Source organism: Apodemus sylvaticus, chromosome 20 (genome assembly GCF_947179515.1).
Source record: "Apodemus sylvaticus chromosome 20, mApoSyl1.1, whole genome shotgun sequence".
In the NCBI taxonomy this organism is placed as follows: domain Eukaryota; kingdom Metazoa; phylum Chordata; class Mammalia; order Rodentia; family Muridae; genus Apodemus; species Apodemus sylvaticus.
The window spans coordinates 37,983,308-38,002,702 of record NC_067491.1 but is presented as its reverse complement, the minus strand read 5'-3'; positions in this window follow the sequence as shown (position 1 = coordinate 38,002,702).

The window sequence follows — 19,395 nt, the reverse complement described above, 5'->3', positions numbered from 1 at the left end:
CAGATTACATCAGTGAACCTGGACCTTACTGATTGAACCAGACTGACTGGATGGAAAGGCCCCCAGATTCTACCTGTCTCTGTTGCTATAGCATTGGGGTTCAGATGCATAAGCACACACCAACATTTATGTGGACAGAGAAAATCAAAACACAAATTTCCATGCTTGTAATGCAAACTCCTTAGAAAATGAGCCATCTCCCCAGACCCATTTTTACATGCTTCACACAGAGCTGCATCATATAGTCCAGGGTAGCTTCAATGCTTCTGTCTCAGCTCAGCAAAGAGTATAGGCAATGACCACAAGGTTGGCTCAATTACACATATTTTCAGTATGTAACGTTTTCCTACTTTTCTGGATAGACTGAGGTCATGTTTCTCCCAACACTGCTCTTTAGGGAAATTCAGATATTTATGAAGGAAAGATAGGAAACTTGGTGCAGAAAGTAAAAGTGCCATTGACATTGGGCACGGATCCCTCTAGTACACAATTGCACACACTCAGGAGCATGCTGACTTGCACTACTTTACCCTGGAAGAAAGCAGATGTACATTAATTGCAGGGAGACATGCATTAGACAGGCGTTGTGTTTTAAACTAGTATATGGCAAAGCTTTCAGAACACAGAAGAAATGCAAAGTGATAGCTCTTTTGCTGAGAGCTTACAGAGCTGATCACTTCAGAGTCCTTAATGTGGGGTCCTCCCATGGAGGCTGCAAGACAGGTGATTTTTGATGAGATAAAGAAGAGCTACAAGCGGCAGTATGAGGGTGTGAAAACTTAAGCAGACAAATTCCAGAGTAGATGGATCCACTTGCTCTTCAATTAAATTGTGTGTGTGTGTGTGTGTGTGTGTGTGTGTGTGTGTTCCAAACACTGCAGAAAGGCTTCAAATACTCCATAACTAGTGAAGCAAACATGGTTAAAGAATCTATAGTACATCAGCCACTCTTCCTGGCCCTCATGATCTAATGGTGTTTAAAACAGATGCAGTCTTCCCCTAATATCCTTAGCTTCAGGAAAAAGTATCAGAATTCACAGATGCTTGAATATCTTATTCAAAGTGCCACAGCATTCATTTGCAGATAACTTGTCTATATCTCTTTAGACATATACTTTTTAAGAATATCCAGAGTTATAATATCTGATACATTAAAAGCATTATATATTTATGCTCAATTGAATAGGGTGTAATTGTAAGAACAAATCTGTATGTGTTCAGTCCCAGTGAATTGTTTTTCTTGACTACTTCCCATCTAGTATTGTTTTGATCTTTACATTACCAACCCATGGAAACTGGGGACCTGTTGTCCTCTTACTGTTCTGATAATGCTTAGTCTTGTAGGGAGTGGCATTTAACATTTTAGCCAAGGACTCATTTTAGACAGTGATCTTTATCAATAAATGGTTGGAGACTTGTTCCAGTGTGTGATGGTTGAACTCAAATTTGGGTTCAGATTGGCTGGACAAGGTGGGATGTTAGCCAGGATGGAGTTAGGACTCCAGTGATAAGAAGGGTCTTTCATGTAAAGAGGGGCAGGGAGAAGTTTGAAGAAACCATCCTATTATGAGCAGAAAGTAAGAAACTTCAAAACAAAGCAAGCATCCTATGGAGAAGGCACCCTGAAGCAGGTTGCATAGAGTACTTACAGAAACACAAGACAAATAGCTCAGTGTTGGAGCCACTGGTGGGCAGTGGGCTTATGGTCTAGACTCCAGAGGAAGTGTGTCTGATTTTAGGCAGGTAAGTTTGGTTTTCAACTTCATTACCCAATGTACAATTTCCATTGGTAAAATACCATTGTGTTAGAATTTTGAAGTATTGATAGAATTTTATCAGGTTCCTGCTTGAAAAGAAATTAAATTGGACATAGACTCACCATTTTTCGGGGTATAGGTCACTTGTCCCTGTAGAGTTCCTTCTTGATGGAGATTAAACCTCAGAAAATTCAAAAATAACCTAATGAGTGTGCCCAATAAGTAGGAAGCAGAAAATGTGATGTAGACCATGTGAAATAGGTAAATAAACTATTAATAATTATAATAAGCTAACTCTGTTCTGAATAAAAGTATCATTGCCTTTTCATATATGATGATTCTGCAGTAAGTCTTATGACTGCCCTGTGCCCCCTGTCACATCCTGTAGAATTTCTCTTATCCTGTGGTGTATTTTTCTCCCTGGTTACAGAAATTGCCACTGTTAGTAGCATTTTGATCGACTTTGTAAAAAATGATATCTGATCTACCATGGAAAGAGAAATACTCTTTAATTTAGAAATGGTAGCCAGGAATGTTCTCTTCATTTCCTACTTTACGTTTTATTTCTGTTAATAAAAAAATGACAAATTCTCCATGAAGTTATGAAACAGCTAAAAGTGGAAAGCAATGTTGGGTAATGCAGTAAAATACAATCTGTGATTAATTATTGAGCGCACGGTCCTGAATTAGGCACTCCTGGAGCTTAGGAACATGAGCGACTTCACTGAGGGAGAAAATTGAATTTACCAGGCACAGGCTTCCCCTGGTATCATGACTCAAACTTGACTATAATAATAATATAATAGCCATCATTTATTAGGTGCCGGCCATGTGTCCAGCACTGTGAAGTGATTTACATATATTATCACATTTGTTCTTGGTAGAGCCCTTTAAAGAAGGTTCTTACTGTCACTGTAGATGAGGAAACTGGGGTGTTCTTCATGAAAAGCCACCTGTCCATGTACCTAGTTCTGGGTACAGAGTATCAGATTTTAATTCAAAATGCAGAAAGGGGATACCTTTTGAAATATAAATGAAGCAAATATCTAATAAAAAAGTGCATGTACTCTATGACTCTGACCGAAGCTTCTCTTCTTTGATGGAGTACCTGCCTCTAGCTAATGAATCATTTCTCCTGTCTATAGAGATTATTGATCCTGCCTACTTCTGAATTTCACTTTCTTTGGGTTTTGCAAAGCAAGCATGATCATAATCAATGCAACATCATGTCTTTCCAAACCTAACCTCTTGGCTTTGTATACCAGCTCTCCAGAGCAATTCTGTGCCCTTGGGAAAAAAAATTAGTCAGTTCTTCTTCCTCAAGTTTAAAAATATTGACTACATAATATGTATAACATGGAATTATTATAAAATAAAAATGAGTTTTCTTAAGGTATTTCCTAGTACACAGTATGCCTACAAGAGAGTTAGTTATTAACCAAGATTAACAATACAAGTTTATTCTTTGCCTGAACTCAAGATGCTAACAGTGTAGTTCAAGTGTGAATTGAAAGAAAATCTTGATGCATCAATAGATTTTCTGTTATTGAAAAGGAATGCTTTAAGTGAATCTGGGTAAGTTTCTTTTTCCAATTATTAAATTCTTCCTAATTACTCTATATTATTCTTTGATGCCTTCCTTTCCCCACAAGATGATTCCCCAAGACATTAAATGAAATAGACTTAATATTTACATCTCTCTCTCTCTCTCTCTCTCTCTCTCTCTCTCTCTCTCTCTCTCTCACTCACTCTACTGAATGTTTTTCTTCTATGATTGGATTTCTATTTGCTACAAAACGTTCTATTATTGATATACATATTGAATATGTAAATGGAGGGGATAGCTAAGAACTGTAGACCTGACTAGCCTGAAACAGTGAGCGTGTGCTCTTCTGTCACAAAGGTTGCCTGCTTTGGCTGTGTGTGAGCAGGAGGATGCTGACATACTGGAAGCGATAATCATTTTTTCCTTCTTGCTGGCCAATCTTCTGCTCTGAAATTTTTCATCAAACAGATTGCTAAAATAGTGTGTCCCTAGATAAATGTAGGCCTGAGTAGAAGGTAGATTTGAAATATGTTTCTATGCAGGTGCATTGACACCCAATCAATTTTAAACAGCTCAGACTGGATACCTGCTAATATTATCTTCACCATACCCTCAACAATATATTTGCAAAGGAGCCACTTTCAACCACAGAGTATCAGTATTTCATTATAAGAGCTACAGAAAATGAACTGAAAGTTGAACGGAAACACACAAGACAAAAGAAGGAAAAGATTAATCTCGATGGAATGGTATATATACGTAATACACTCTAAAGATATCTCAAGGCTAGCAGAAGGTTAGAGAAGGGAGAGAATTCATGGAAGTCAAATTAATCCTCTGACATTTCCAAAGTTATTACTATGGAATAAAATGATAGAAGTTAAAGTTCACAAGATATGTGAGGGCTGAATACAGTAGGAAAATATTAAAGTAAAATTATATCAGTAATTAAAACTGGAAAATGAGAAAGAATAAAGCAAGAGAGAAATGAGGAAAGGAACATTTATTGCCCAGTGTTAATATTGCACACAGTCAAAACTAAATTCCAAATAAAGTAGTTACAATCTTTTTATACAGGTGTTAGTGAGAAAACATCAGCTACAATATATGTACCTTCTAGACATCCAAGAAAGTCTCAATCACATCCCAAAATATTTAAAATATGAAATGGTTTAATTAAGGTAAAATTACAACCATCAGTCATATCAACATTGAATTCATTATATGTGTTAAATTGCTTTTTCAATTGTCCCAACAAAGCAAAATGCAACTCAAAGCTTTTCCCGGAAGCATGCTTGCAGGCATCCAGGACTAGAGGATGGCAGGCAAATTCAAGTACAAAGAAAGCAGGAGTCACCATGTTCATGACAGATAAAATTTCACCCTGAACAACTTCCTTTGGATCCTGGTGCCAATTCTATATGTGGAATGGAGTCTCTGTTCATCTTGAAATTTTAGCTGCTAATTGGGAAAACGTTCAAATCTAAATAAAGTTCTGTCATATGAAATCCCATGTACTTACTTCTCAGGCACTGACTTGTGTGCTCTGGATGAGAAAAGGGAAGACCTGTGAAACTATCACGCGTGTTAGGGATCCGCCCTTTCCAATATGTGGGAAGAAATATGGCCATGTTTTGACATGACAGGAAATGAACCACTCAGTGTTTTCCTAATGTTTCTTAAAACAATTTAATTATTTTCTTAAATGTTTCTTAAAATAATTTAATTATATATTTAATGTTTCTTAAAATATTTAATTATTTGATTATTTGCTACAATGCATCATGGCTCTGTATTGGTCGCCAGCTTGCTGAGTGATGCTATTTTCTGTCTCACAAACTCCATCTTGTGAATTGATTTCATTTCTTTCTTTCCTTATCTTTTTGCATATTTTTACATTTTTGTATTCACTTTACATCCTGATCACTGCCCCATCTCGCATTCCCCCACTAACATGCCCTCCCCCATCTCCCCTTTCCTCTCTTCTCAGTAGGCAGGCTCCCTTCCCGGTTAACTCTCCATCCAGACACTTCAAGTCTCTGCAAATCTAGGGGCATCCTGTCTCACTGAGGCCAGACAAGGCCGCCCAGCTAGAATAATGTATTCCACAGACAGGCAACAGCATTAGGGATGCTCCTCACTCCAGATGTTCCAGACCCACATGATGACTGAGCTGCACATCTGCTACATATGTACAGGGGTGGGGTGGGGAGGAGGGCGGTAGGTCCAGCTCATGTATGCCCTTTTGTTGCTGGTTCAGGTTCAGTCTTTGAGAGTCCCCAGGTGTCCAGGTTAGTTGACTCTGTTGGTCCTTCTGTGGAGTTCCTATCCCCTTCCTTATATAAAACCCTCAAAAATATAAAAGTGATTCTAACATCAGTGCTATCCAATTCTCTCCCATTTCTGTCCCTTTATTGATGCTTTTGGAACCCCCTTGCTTATTCCAGAATTGAGAGCTCGCTACAAGTCTTACTGGAAGTTATTTTGTGCATTCATGGTCTACTAGGACTGGGAATTTTAAGGAAAAAAATACAGGATAATCTGTTGTTTTTAAATCACAGGTTTATTTATCTGACTCTCCCCGTCCTTGCCCCTAAAGTTACATGTTGATATCTTTCATTTTTCTTACTACTTATTTTACTTAAACCAATGTAAATAATTTCTTAAAAATTCTGTAGGCATATGAACTTCAAAGGCCTGAACAATTTGGGGTGGGGAAATCTATAGGGTTTTTGCAATGTTGTCATCTTCCTCTCCTCCTTCTCCTCCTCTTCCTCCTCTTCCTCCTCCTCCTCCTCCTTCTTTTCCACCTCCTCCACATCTTCCTATTCCACTTCCACTTCCTTCTCCTCCTCCTTCTTTACCTCCCCCCACCTTTTCTTCCTCCTCCTCCACAACCACCACCTCTTCCTCCTCCTCCTCCTTCTCCTTCTCTTCTTCCTCCTCCTCCTTCTCCTCTAGCTCCTCCTCCCAGCAGTGGAAACTGCTATTTCTCTTTCTTCCAGTAGTGGAAACTGCTATTTCTCTTTCTTCCAGTAGTGAGGGGACAGATGAGCACAAGATGTTATTTGTTACAACATAGATATTATTGGGGGAAGAACCAAAGCTTGGTAAAGCATTCTTTCTGGTCTTTCTCAAAGGCTCAAAGGCTCAAAGACTTTGCCTGGCACAGTCTACTGTCTGGAGACAGTGCTAAGACTGTCTGATACAGTGTCGGGCAGGGGTTTAGTTAATTTATTTGAAGTAGCAAAAAACTTTTTTCTATAGTGGGCACTCAAATTGTTTAGATTTTTCAATTTGTTTGATAGTTAATTACACATGAATGTATTTGGAGACTGAATATTGTAATATGTGTCTTTTGCTGATCATTTAGCTTTTCTTTTCTAGATTGGTATCAAGTTTGAGAAACCTGTGCTTGCAGATATATAAGAAATATATATATCTACTAATAACATTCAGTAACAGTTATTTCAACTTATCGACCTTCAAATGAATGAATTTATCTCACTCTCTCCACAGATTTAATTTTTAATGAATTAAGAACATGCCAATTGTATACTGTGTGGCAACTGATAGGTATGTTCGAATACTTCTATTACTCAGACAATCTTATACTATTGAGAGTTACAATTTGATAAAAAAAAATCAAGCTATATCTGTCATGCACTAATAACAGAGAGATCATGTGGTGGAGTGTTGTCTTCTTGGGGTTTCAGTGGATTTTATCAAAAACTACAACAAGCAAATGACATAGAATGAGGATTCATGGAAATATTTAAACATATTTAGGCAAGAGTGTTGCTTTCTTCCATGTTTTGCAAGCAAAGTCTTGGTACAACAACGAAGGATGAGGACTGATTTTTGTTTTATTGGGCATCTAAATTCTGGAGCCTCCATTGCTTCAGACATTTGAGTATCACAGTGGATTATTCTATGTCAAACAAATTCAAGAAAGATTTTCTTTTTACACATACTCCCAAACTTTATATATACATATGCATATGTACATGCACATGCATGAAGCACCTCCACCCCCACATATATAGGCACTCCATTTTCAAAAACAGAATTTCAATAGCTGTTTATCTGATCATTGGTTTCATAGATTAAGGGAAAAATAAGAGAAAAAAAAGTCCTATATCTTGAAAGCTTCCCATATTTCATCTCATTGAATCCCCAAGCGATGGTGTTTTCAGAGCAGCATTCAGCTACATACAGTGTGGTACCTATTGTTTCCATGATATGATTATTTTAAGAAAAATAGAATTAATTAGTCATCTGAGGCTTCAGGGTAAGTGCAAAACTCAAAAATGTGGTCATGATGATCTAGGCAGATGCTTCAAACACAGGCTGAAAATCTTAGTAACCTGGCATATCTCAGAAAGTGCTTTAATATACCCAGCACTAAGCACTATTCATTAATTAAAGTCTGGACTGATGCAAAAACTGGCAGGGTTTTTCTTTTCTTTTCTTATTTCTACTGAACTTGTGGGATATGGTTGATTTCTTTTATTGTTTTGAAGATTCACTTGTCATTAGGTGAGTCTTCAGGATAGATGATGACTTCTGCTCCATTAGTAATACATTGAAATAACACCTGAGGGACTAAACCATGAACCAAAGAGTATACATAGAGGGACTCATGGCTCCAGAGGCATAGGCAGCAGAGGATGGCCCTGTTGGACATCAAAGGGAGGAGAGGCCTTTGGACCTGAGAAGTCTTAATGCATCAGTATAGGGGAGTGCCAGCAGATAGGAAAGTGCGAGTGGGTGGACTCATGAGCAGGGACAGCTGGGATGGGTTAGGGGATTTTTGGGTGGGTGGGGGACCAGGAAAGGGGACAACATTTGAATAGTAAATAAAAAATTTATCTAATAGAAAAAAAAGAAATAACACCCGAATTATTACCCTTCCTTCTACCTCCTCTTATTCCTCATTCTTCCTCTTCTTTTTCCTCCTCCTCTACTTCTTTTACCTCTTTTCCCCCCCTTATTCCTCTTCTTCTTTTTCTGGTAGTGAGGATTGTGTAGTTTCCCTTCCTACCAGTAGTGAAGACAGAGGAATACAAGCTTACATTTATCACAACAAATCAGTTATCTACATCTAGGCTAAGGTATTGAAGTGTCCAATATTATTATAAAAGGCTTTGCACCTACTAAAGCATCCAATGAAGATGTTTTGGCTCTTTTCTGCTTATATCCACTATAAAAAAATTTCTAATGCACTCTAGCCTATGTTATTGAAATGTCCAATATTTTCCTAGTAGTTCAAAACCGGTGTAGCAACTAAAGCATCCAATGAAGATTTTTGGCAGGATCACTGCTACTGTTATTCCAATGGCTCTTAATCCCATTCTCTTTCACACTAAACCACTGTACACACTTGGTACACACTGTACACACTCATTGGTAGCAAATGACTACGAGGAACCATAGTTCATAGCCAGGTTCACAGTCTGGTAATTAAGAACTGGTATCAGGAACCATTTTCTGATAGCAACAGTTTGGTTCAAATCTTGGTTATGAAACTTATTGTTCCAAGTAAATGCTCATCTTTGAAATGACCGTCGTTCTAATGTCACTGAATAGACTGTTTGATTTAGTCTCTTATCACACTATCTTCCTGGAAGTTGGAACTGGGTTCAGCTGAATACAAGTCAGATGAACTGAATGGGGGACATCACTGAAAGCAAAGCAGTTGGGTGAAGAAAGAATGTTTTGTTCTGAAGGGAAATGAGTGTACATTGCATGAGTAACAAGTTGAAATTTTGAAATGTCTTCCTCGTCCTCTTTTTATTCCAGTAGCGAGGACTGTTTATCTTCAGAAGTATTGTTTGCCATTGTGGTTAAAGGTAATTTTGCTACCAATATTTTTCATGAATACATAGGGATAAAGCTCTAGATCTGAAATCATCACATATTCGTAGACAAAATCACATAATTATATGTACAAACCAGCTGCGTATACACACAAGCACACATATAATATCTGTGTACCCAGTAAATATAGATTAGTAATATCGATTAACTAATTAATTCTCCTTCCACCTCCTTCTGCCACTGTAGGATGTATGTATTCCTCAGGCAAGTTGCTAAATTTCTGTTGTCATTATCACTTCAATGTACAATATATGAATGTCACCTCATATGACATTTTATCCTTTTGTGCAATCTGTTTAAATATCTCCTAACAATCACTCACATGTACACTAAGCAAGGACACAACTGTACACAGATATGGACTCTTTACTCTGTATCCTTTTTTAAAGCTGTGTGGGATAACAAAAGAAGAAAAAAAAATCATAGAACAATTATGAGGCAGAGCATGTTTGTTTCTCTCTTGCCATATGGGAATAACTGCAAATCGTTGCTTGGCTAAATTGCTCTCCCAGTTCCCTTCTGAACATTCTGTTTACCTGGAGCTAAACAGATTGCTGAGACCGGCCCCAGCCCATCTCCATGCTCTAGTTAATTTGCTCCACACTCACTCATTTGCTAACATGACAAGCCGTCCCAAGATATTTTTAGGATCACTACTTCCAAGAAACCAAACTATTTCAGGGTTTGTCTCAATTCTCCTGGGAATTTAAAAAAAAAAGTGCATTACTCCCCAAACAAAAGGAAAGAGTGCTCCCAAACAAGACAGTAGTGGTCCGAGTCTTGATTGAGAGCCATGAAGTCAAAAGGTAACTGCTGAATATAGTCAGTCTCCCCCCACACCTCACTCAAGATCACAAAGTCATTCCTCTCTTCTAAAATTGTCTTCAGCCGTAAAATCCAAAAGAGAAAGTGAGACAAAAAAAAATTGCTGAATCCTGTAAGGGTTCTCTGGGAGCCTACTGTAATCATAAATTTTATAGATTTTTTTAAAATGTAATCTGAATGTTTCTCTCCATTTCGTGCCATACTCCCACTTAGATGTCATGAGCTCTGTTGCAATGGAGCTGGGCCCCATTGATGAGTTAGAACACCCACATCCTGTCACCCTTGTGCCCGTCTGCAGTGACCCTGGGAGAGCTGTGACAGCCGAGGAAGAACATCTAGGATTATTATTATTATTATTTTGTCTTTGCTGTATCTTTTAAAATTAGATATATTCTTTATTTACATTTCAAATGTTGTCCCTTTCCTGGTCGCCCCCTGAAAATTCTCTAACTCATCTCCCCTCCCCATGTTCACCAATCCACCACTCCAGCTTCCTTGATTTGGCATTCTCCTATTCCAGGGCATCTAGCCTTCTCAGAACCAAGGGCCTCTCCTTCATTTGATGTCCAACAAGGTCATCATCTGCTACATATGCATCTGAAGCCATGGGTCCCTCCATGTGTACTCTTTGGTTGGTGGTTTAGTCACTTGGAAATCTGGAGGTACTGGGTGATTCAAATTGTTTTTCCTCCTATGGTGCTTCAAACCCCTTCAGCTCCTTGGGTCCTTTCTCTAGATCTCCAATAGGGACCCTGTGCTCAGTTCAGTGGTTGGCTGATAGTGTCCCCCTCTTTATTTGTCACGCACTGGCAGAGCATGGGGGAATCAGTATCCCGAACCTCAAGCACTATTACAGAGCAATAGTGATAAAAACTGCATGATATTGTTTCAGTGACAGGCAGGTAGATCAATGGAATAGAATTGAAGACCCAGAAATGAACCCACACACCTATGGTTACTTGATCTTTGACAAAGGAGCTAAAATCTTCCAGGGGAAAAAAGACAGCATTTTTAACAAATGGTGCTGGTTCACTGGTGGTTAGCATGCAGAAAAATGCAAATTGATCCATTCTTATCTCTCGTACAAAGCTCAAGTCCAAGTGGACAAAGGACCTCCACATAAAATCAGACACACTGAAACTAATGGCAAAGAAAGTGGGGAAAGAGCCTTGAGCACATGGGCACAGGGAAAAAGTTCCTGAACAAAACACCAATAACTTATGCTCTAAGATCAAGAATTGACAAATGGGACCTCATACAATTACAAAGTTTCTGTAAGGCAAAGGACACTGTCAATAGGTCAAAACAGCAACCAACAAATTGGGAAAAGATTTTTACCAGCCCTACATCTGACAGAGGGCTAATATCCAATATATACAAAGAATTCAAGAACTTAAACTCCAGAGAACCAAATAACCCCTTTAAAAATGGGGTACAGAGCTAAACAAAGAATTTTCAACTGAGGAATTTTGAATGGCTGAGAAGCACCTAAAGAAATGGTCAACATTCTTAGTCATGCGGGAAATGCAAACCAAAGCAACCCTGAGATTTCACCTCACACCAGTCAGAATGGCTAAGATCAAAAACTTAGGTGACAGCAGATGCTATGGAGGATGTGGAAAAAGAAACACTCCTCCACTGCTGGTGGGATTGCAAGCTGGTACAACCACTCTGGAGATCAATTTGGTGGTTCCTCAGAAAATTGAGGATAATACTGCCAGAGGACCCTGCTATACCACTCCTGGGCATATACCCAGAGGATTTCCCAGCATGTAATAAGGACACATGCCCCACTATGGTCATAGTAGCCTTATTTTTAATAGCCACTAGCTGGAAAAAGCCTAGAAGTCCCTCAACAGAGGAATGGATACAGAAAATGTGGTACATTTACACAATGGAATACTACTCAGCTATTAAAAACAATGAATTCATGAAATTCATAAGCAAATGGATGGAACTAGAAAATATTGTCTTTAGTGACATAACCCATCACAAAAGAAGACACATGTTATTCATGGTATGCACTCACTGATAAGTGGATATTAGCTCAGAAGCCTGAAATACCAAAGTTACAATTCACAGACCAAATGAAGCTCAAGAAGAAGGAAGAACCAAGTATGTTTACTTTGGGCCTTCTTAGAAAGGTGAACACAATATCCATAGGAGTAGATACAGAGACAAAATGTAAAGCAGAGACTGAGGGAAAGACCAGCCAGAGACTGCCCTCCTAGGGATCCATCCCTTGTACAGTTACAAAACCCAGACACTATTGTGGATGTTATGGGATTATTTTAACCCATGACTTTAAATCTACTCTTTTCAAAATTCAGTAAAAGAAAAGAAAACCTACAATGCCAATTATTATTTCTGGTTAAAGAATTCCATGAGAATATACAACACTTGGAACTAATTGGGATTCAGTTTTTCTTCACATCTAGTTAGTATAAAAAATATGGGAAAAAGTGGAAAAAAGAACGTGGTTTTTTGGATATATTAATTTTACTTGACGCTTTAGTTACTGAGAGCTAAGAACACAATTTATTATTAATACTACACTAAATATAGACATTTTCTTCTTCATAGTTCAGACCTCAAATATGTAAGGGCTTAACTTTAGCTGAAGAGAAAATTATACATATCTAATAATATATATTATTATTATTATGTTTAGACATAGATACATACATTTAATTTTTCTCCATTAGACTTATTCTCATGTTCAAATTCAACAAATTGTATTTACTTTCTGCATAGCATGGGTAGAATATACAGTCTGAAGCAGATTTTTATTATGAATGATAATAAAATGATAGCAAATTATACATTTACATATGGATGAGGGTCACCATACTATGTAAACTTACACAGTCACAAACATGCATTTAAACTTTAGATAGGAAAAAAAAACAATAACAAAATATCAGTGAAGGAAATCAATATGGTGCTATTTTTAACTATGTTTTACAGAAGCAGAAGCTAGAGTGTTTTGCCCAAGGCCATGTGGTTAGGAAGTGGGAGAGAGAGGAAGGCATATCTTTTGAATATGAATTCTGCGCCTTTTCCCATTATAACACACCCCAGTCTAATAATAAAGCAAGGTCCCCAGGTGCTCAAAGAGGCACAGAGATAAATGCTTTTAACTATTCAGAGGAGAGGAGGCAAGCCACTGAGGGAAGAGTATCTGCACAGTATTTAGGGACATTCTCCTCTGTCTTTTAACTCAAATGACCCTGGTGGTGAATGTCACAGCTTCTGCAAGATATTTTTGGAAAAGAATAAGAAAGAGCCCGGGGGCAGAGCAAAGCAAGCACAGGAAAGAGCAGACAGAGGGAAAGAAAACCTGCTTAAATGAAATGAAGAATTCAAACAGGAAGAGTGAATATTCAGATGGCAGAGGCTGAAATGTAGATCCTGATCAGGAGGTTAAGAATGCAAATTCAGTATTGCTTGAAGTCAGGGATACTGATACCCCCAGAGTTTCTTTTATTGTTGAGAATAGTTTTAGCTATCCTGGGTTTTTTGTTATTCCAGATGAATTTGAGGATTGCTCTTTCTAACTCTGTGAAGAATTGAGTTGGGATTTTGACGGGTATTGCGTTGATTCTGTATATTGCTTTTGGCAAAATGGCCATTTTAACTGTATTAATCCTGGCGATCGATGAGCATGGGAGGTTTTTCCATTTTTTTGAGGTCTTCTTCCATTTCCTTCTTCATAGTCTTTAAGTTCTTGTCATTCAGATCTTTCACATGTTTGGTAAGAGTCATCCCAAGGTACATTATGCTGTTTGTGGCTATTGTGAAGGGGGTCATTTCCCTAATTTCTTTCTCAGCCTGCTTATCTACAGAGCAATAGTGTTAAAAACTGCATGGTATTGGTACAGTGACAGGCAGGCAGATCAATGGAACAGGATTTTAGAGCCAGAAATGAACCCACACACCTATGTCCACTTGATCCTCAACAAAGGGGCTGAAAACATCCAATGGAAAAAAGATAGCCTTTTCAACAAATGGTGCTGGTTCAACTGGAGGTCAGCATGCAGAAGAATGTGAATTGATCCATCCTTGTCTCCTTGTTCTAAGCTCAACTCCAAATGGATCAAGGACCTCCACATAAAGCCAGACACTCTGAAGCTAATAGAAAAGAAACTGGGGAAGAAGACCCTTGAGGACATCGGTATAGGGGGAAAGTTCCTGAACAGAACACCAGTAGCTTATGCTCTAAGATCAAGAATTGACAAATGGGACCTCATACAATTACAAAGTTTCTGTAAGGCAAAGGACACTGTCAATAGGTCAAAACAGCAACCAACAAATTGGGAAAAGATCTGCACCAACCCTACATCAGATAGAGGGCTAATATCGAATATATATAAAGAACTCAAGAAGTTAGACTACAGAAAACCAAATAACCCTATTAAAAAATGGAGTACAGAGTTAAACAAAGAATTTTCACCTGAAGAACTTCAGATGGCGGAGAAGCATCTTAAAAAATGCTCAACTTCATTAGTCATTAGGGAAATGCAAATCAAAACAACCCTGAGATTTCACCTTACACCAATCAGAATGGCTAAGATTAAAAACTCAGGAGACAGTAGGTGTTGGAGAGGATGTGGAGAAAGAGGAACACTCCTCCACTGCTGGTGGGGTTGCAAATTGGTACAACCACTCTGGAAATCAGTCTGGCGGTTCCTCCGAAAACTGGGCACCTCACTTCCAGAAGATCCTGCTATACCACTCCTGGGCATATACCCGGAAGTTTCCCCAGCATGTAATAAGGATACATGCTCTACTATGTTCATAGCAGCCCTATTTATAATTGCCAGAAGCTGGAAAGAACCCAGGTATCCCTCAACAGAAGAGTGGATGCAAAAAATGTGGTATATATACACAGTGGAATACTATTCAGCCATTAGAAATAATGAATTCATGAAATTCTTAGGCAAATGGATGGAGCTGGAGAACATCATACTAAGTGAGGTAACCCAGACACAAAAGATGAATCATGGTATGCACTCACTAATAAGTGGATATTAACCTAGAAAATTGGAATACCCAAAACATAATCCACACATCAAATGAGGTACAAGAAGAACGGAGGAGTGGCCCCTTGTTCTGGAAAGACTCAGTGAAGCAGTATAGGGCAAAACCAGAACAGGGAAGTGGGAAGGGTTGGGTGGGAAAACAGGGGGAGGGAAGGGGGCTGATTGGACTTTCGGGGAGTGGGGGGTCTAAAAAAGGGGAAATCATTTCAAATGTAAATAAAAAATTTATCGAATAAAAAAAATTCACAAAAAAAGAATGCAAATTCAGGCCACACTGTTTCACGTGTTGCACGTGGGCTGAAGGAGATCAATTCAGGCTCAGCCATGAGAAGCTTCTGCTGTGGTAGAGAGTATCTCACTTATGCCAGGGTGGCGGCCACTGGCCACACATGACTATCGATACGCTGGAAAAATATGGTCAGCAGGATGGAACAGCTGACTTTCAAATTTTGTTTAATTTTATCTAAGTTTAAGTAATCCCATACTGAGGATGGCTCTGCTTTAGGTAGCAAAATATATGGATGATTCTCGGAATAGAGTTGCTATGAACTCATCAGCTGAGAAGGTTAAATGAAGGTCATGTTTTGGTAAATTGGACTGGTTTTATGTGCCTATCTATCTATCTATCTGTCTATCTATCTATCTACCTATCTTCTATCTTTCTCACATATATATGTATATGCATATATATACATATATCTGTATATATTTATATATATATACATATATATACACATACATATATGTATGTATGGATAGATGTGCATATATATATATTTTTTTCTTTCCCTTTCAGGAGATAAAGGAAACAATTTGATTGACATTGAGGACAAGTTTGGTTAAGATCTAGTAACAATTCAAGTTTGGTCAAAGGGCTGTGATGGAAGAAGGAATGAGAACAGTAAGAATACAAGGAGCTATGAGGAAGCAGGGGCTAGATCTGTGGCAGCTGAGTATTTGTCAGGTGTTTTCCTTGTTGTTGTTTGGCAATAAAATAAAGGAACAAACAAAGGACTGATAAGGACCAGGCTTAAATCTAAAACAATCTGATTCCTTTTTAATATTATTTGCATTGCATCTTTTGAGGTTTACTCCTTTAAGCATCCTTGAAAACAGTATAATAACTTTAGAATGTTTTACAAACCCAGGTGATATTAAATACCAAATATCCTCTAAATTGTTGAGCATCGCCATGTAGTCTTAGCATTCAACAAGCAAAGGCAGGGAGATTGCAGCAAGTTCCAGGTCACAGAGGCTACATAGTGAATCCAAGGCTTTTGTGGGCTAGAGATCAAAACTGGCTTCCAAAACAGAGAAAAGCTGTGTGTTTGCAGCTGTGTGTTTGTGACTGTCGAGGGGACAGATGGTAATCAGAGTCTGTCCCGAGGAGGGCTAGCCTTCCAACTCACCATTAAACCAAGTAGAAGTTCTGTTATGCTAACATCATTGTTTATACTCCAACAGAACATAAGAAATGAGAGAAAGAGAGAAGGATGAAGGGAGAGAGGATGGCAAACTGGAAAAAGTGGGGTTTCGATGGGAAGCAGACTCAGACAGCACCATCAAATCTTTAGACTGCAGCTTCTTTTTTATGCTCTTCATCCATTAGCTTTATTTTCTGATGAACCAATGAGTTGAGTGGGGTTAGCTAGAGAAGTGTTCATGGGTGGTCACTTTCCTGAGCAGGAACAACTCAAATGTAGTAGCATCAGCAAAAGCCCACACCAGCATAAGTGACAACTCGTGAAACCCGAAACCCTCCAGTTAATGCAGGATTTACAAGCTGCTGAACAGGTTGGAGGGTGTCTCCTTCAGGCATCTTAGCATCTCTTTTTCAGCTCTTATTGTTTATAAACCCTTAAGGAATGAGGGCCTTTTTATATCTGGTAAATTTCAGGCATTTCTTAAGACTTCTGAGTTTCCCCTTCCAGAATCTTCCAGAATCTTTTGCTTATTTTGTTAGTTGATTGTTTTTTTTTTTTTAGTGTGAGAAACTATTTTATTTTATTTTTTTTTATTTACATTGTAAATGGTTTCCCCTTTTCTGGGTCCCCACTCCCCGCAAGTCCCATAAGCCCTCTTCTGTCCCCCTATTCTTCCATCCACCCCTTCCCACTTCCTTGTTCTGGAATTCCCCTATACTCTTGCACTGAGTCTTTCCAGAACCAGGGGCCACTCCTCCATTCTTTTTGGACATCATTTAATTTGTGGATTATGTCCTGGGTATTCAAAGTTTCTAGGCTAATATCCACTTATCAGTGAGTGCATACCATGATTGATCTTTTGAGACTGGGTTACCTCACTTAGTATGATGTTCTCCAGCTACATCCATTTGTCTAAGAATTTCATGAATTCATTGTTTCTAATGGCTGAATAGTACTCCATTGTGTAAATATACCACATTTTTTGTATCCATTCCTCCGTTGAAGGACATCTAGGTTCTTTCCAGCTTCTGGCTACTACAAATAGGGCTGCTATGAACATAGTGGAGCATGTGTCCTTATTGCATGCTGAAGAATCCTCTGGATATATGCCCAGTAGTGGTATAACAGGGTCCTCAGGAAGTGACATGCCCAGTTTTCTGAGGAACCGCCAGACTGATTTCCAAAGTGGTTGCACCATCTTGCAATCCCACCAGCAGTGGAGGAGTGTTCCTCTTTCTCCACATCCCCGCCAACACCTGCTGTCTCCTGAGTTTTTGACCTTAGCTATTCTGACTGGTGTGAGGTGAAATCTCAGGGTTGTTTTGATTTGCATTTTCCTAATGATTAATGATGTTGAACATTTCTTAAGGTGTTTCTCAGCTCTCCGAAGTTCTTCAAGTGAAAATTCTTTGTTTAGATCTGTACCCCACTTTTTAATGGGGTTATTTGGTTCTCTGGGTTCTACTTTCTTGAGTTCTTTGTATATATTAGATATTAGCCCTCTGTCGGATTTAGGGTTGGTGAAGATCCTTTCCCAGTCTGTTGGTTGACGTTTTGTCCTTTTGACGGTGTCCTTTGCCTTACAGAAACTTTGTAGTTTTATGAGGTCCCATTTGTCAATTCTTGATCTTAGAGCTTAAGCTATTGGTGTTCTATTCAGGAACTTTTCCCCTGTGCCCATGTCCTCCAGAGTCTTCCCCAGTTTCTTTTCAATTAGTTTCAGTGTGTCGGGTTTTATGTGGAGGTCCTTGATCCACTTGGAGTTGAGCTTGGTACAAGGAGATAAGAATGGATCGATGCACATTTTCTGCATGCTGACCTCCAATTGAACCAGCACCATTTGTTGAAAAGACTATCTTTTTTCCACTGGATGCTTTTAGCTCCTTTGTCGAAGACCAAGTGACCATAGGTTTGTTGGTTCATGTCTGGATCTTCAATCCTATTCCATTGATCTGCTTGCCTGATATTGTACCAATACCATGCAGTTTTTATCACTATCGCTCTGTAGTAGAGTTTAAAGTCTGGGATATTGAATCCCCCTGAAGTTCTTTTACTGTTGAGAATAGTTTTAGCTATCCTGGGTTTTTTGTTATTCCAGATGAATTTGAGAATTGCTCTTTCTAGCTCTATGAAGAACTGGGTTGGGATTTTTATGGGAATAGCATTGAATCTGTAGATTGCCTTTGGCAAGATGGCCATTTTAACTATATTAATCCTGCCAATCCACGACCATGGAAGGTTTTTCCATTTTCTGAGATCTTCTTCGATTTCCTTCTTCAGAGATCTGAAGTTCTTGTCATATAGGTCTTTCACTTGTTTGGTTAGAGTCACCCCAAGATACTTTATGCTGTTTGTAGCTATTGTGAAGGGGGTCATTTGCCTAATTTCTTTCTCAGTCTGCTTATCCTTTGAATATATAAAGGCTACTGATTTGCTTGCATTGATTTTGTAGCTAGCCACTTTGCTGAAGTTGTTTATCAGCTGTAGGAGTTCTCTAGTAGAGTTTTGAGGGTCACTTAAGTATAAGATCATATCATCTGCAAATAGTGATAGTTTGACTTCTTCCTTTCCAATTTGTATGCCTTTGACTTCCTTAAGTTGTCTAATTGCTCTAGCTAGGACTTCAAGAACTATAGTGAAAAGATATGGAGAGAGGGGGCAGCCTTGTCTAGTCCCTGATTTTAGTGGGATTGCTTCAAGTTTCTCTCCATTTAGGTTGATGTTGGCTACCCGTTTGCTGTATATTGCTTTTACTATGTTTAGATATGGGCCTTGAATTCCTGACCTTTCCAAGACTTTTAGCATGAAAGGATGCTGAATTTTGTCAAATGCTTTTTCAGCATCTAATGAAATGATCATGTGGTTTTTTCTTTGCCTTTGTTTATGAAGTGGATAGCATTTATGGATTTCCTTATATTGAA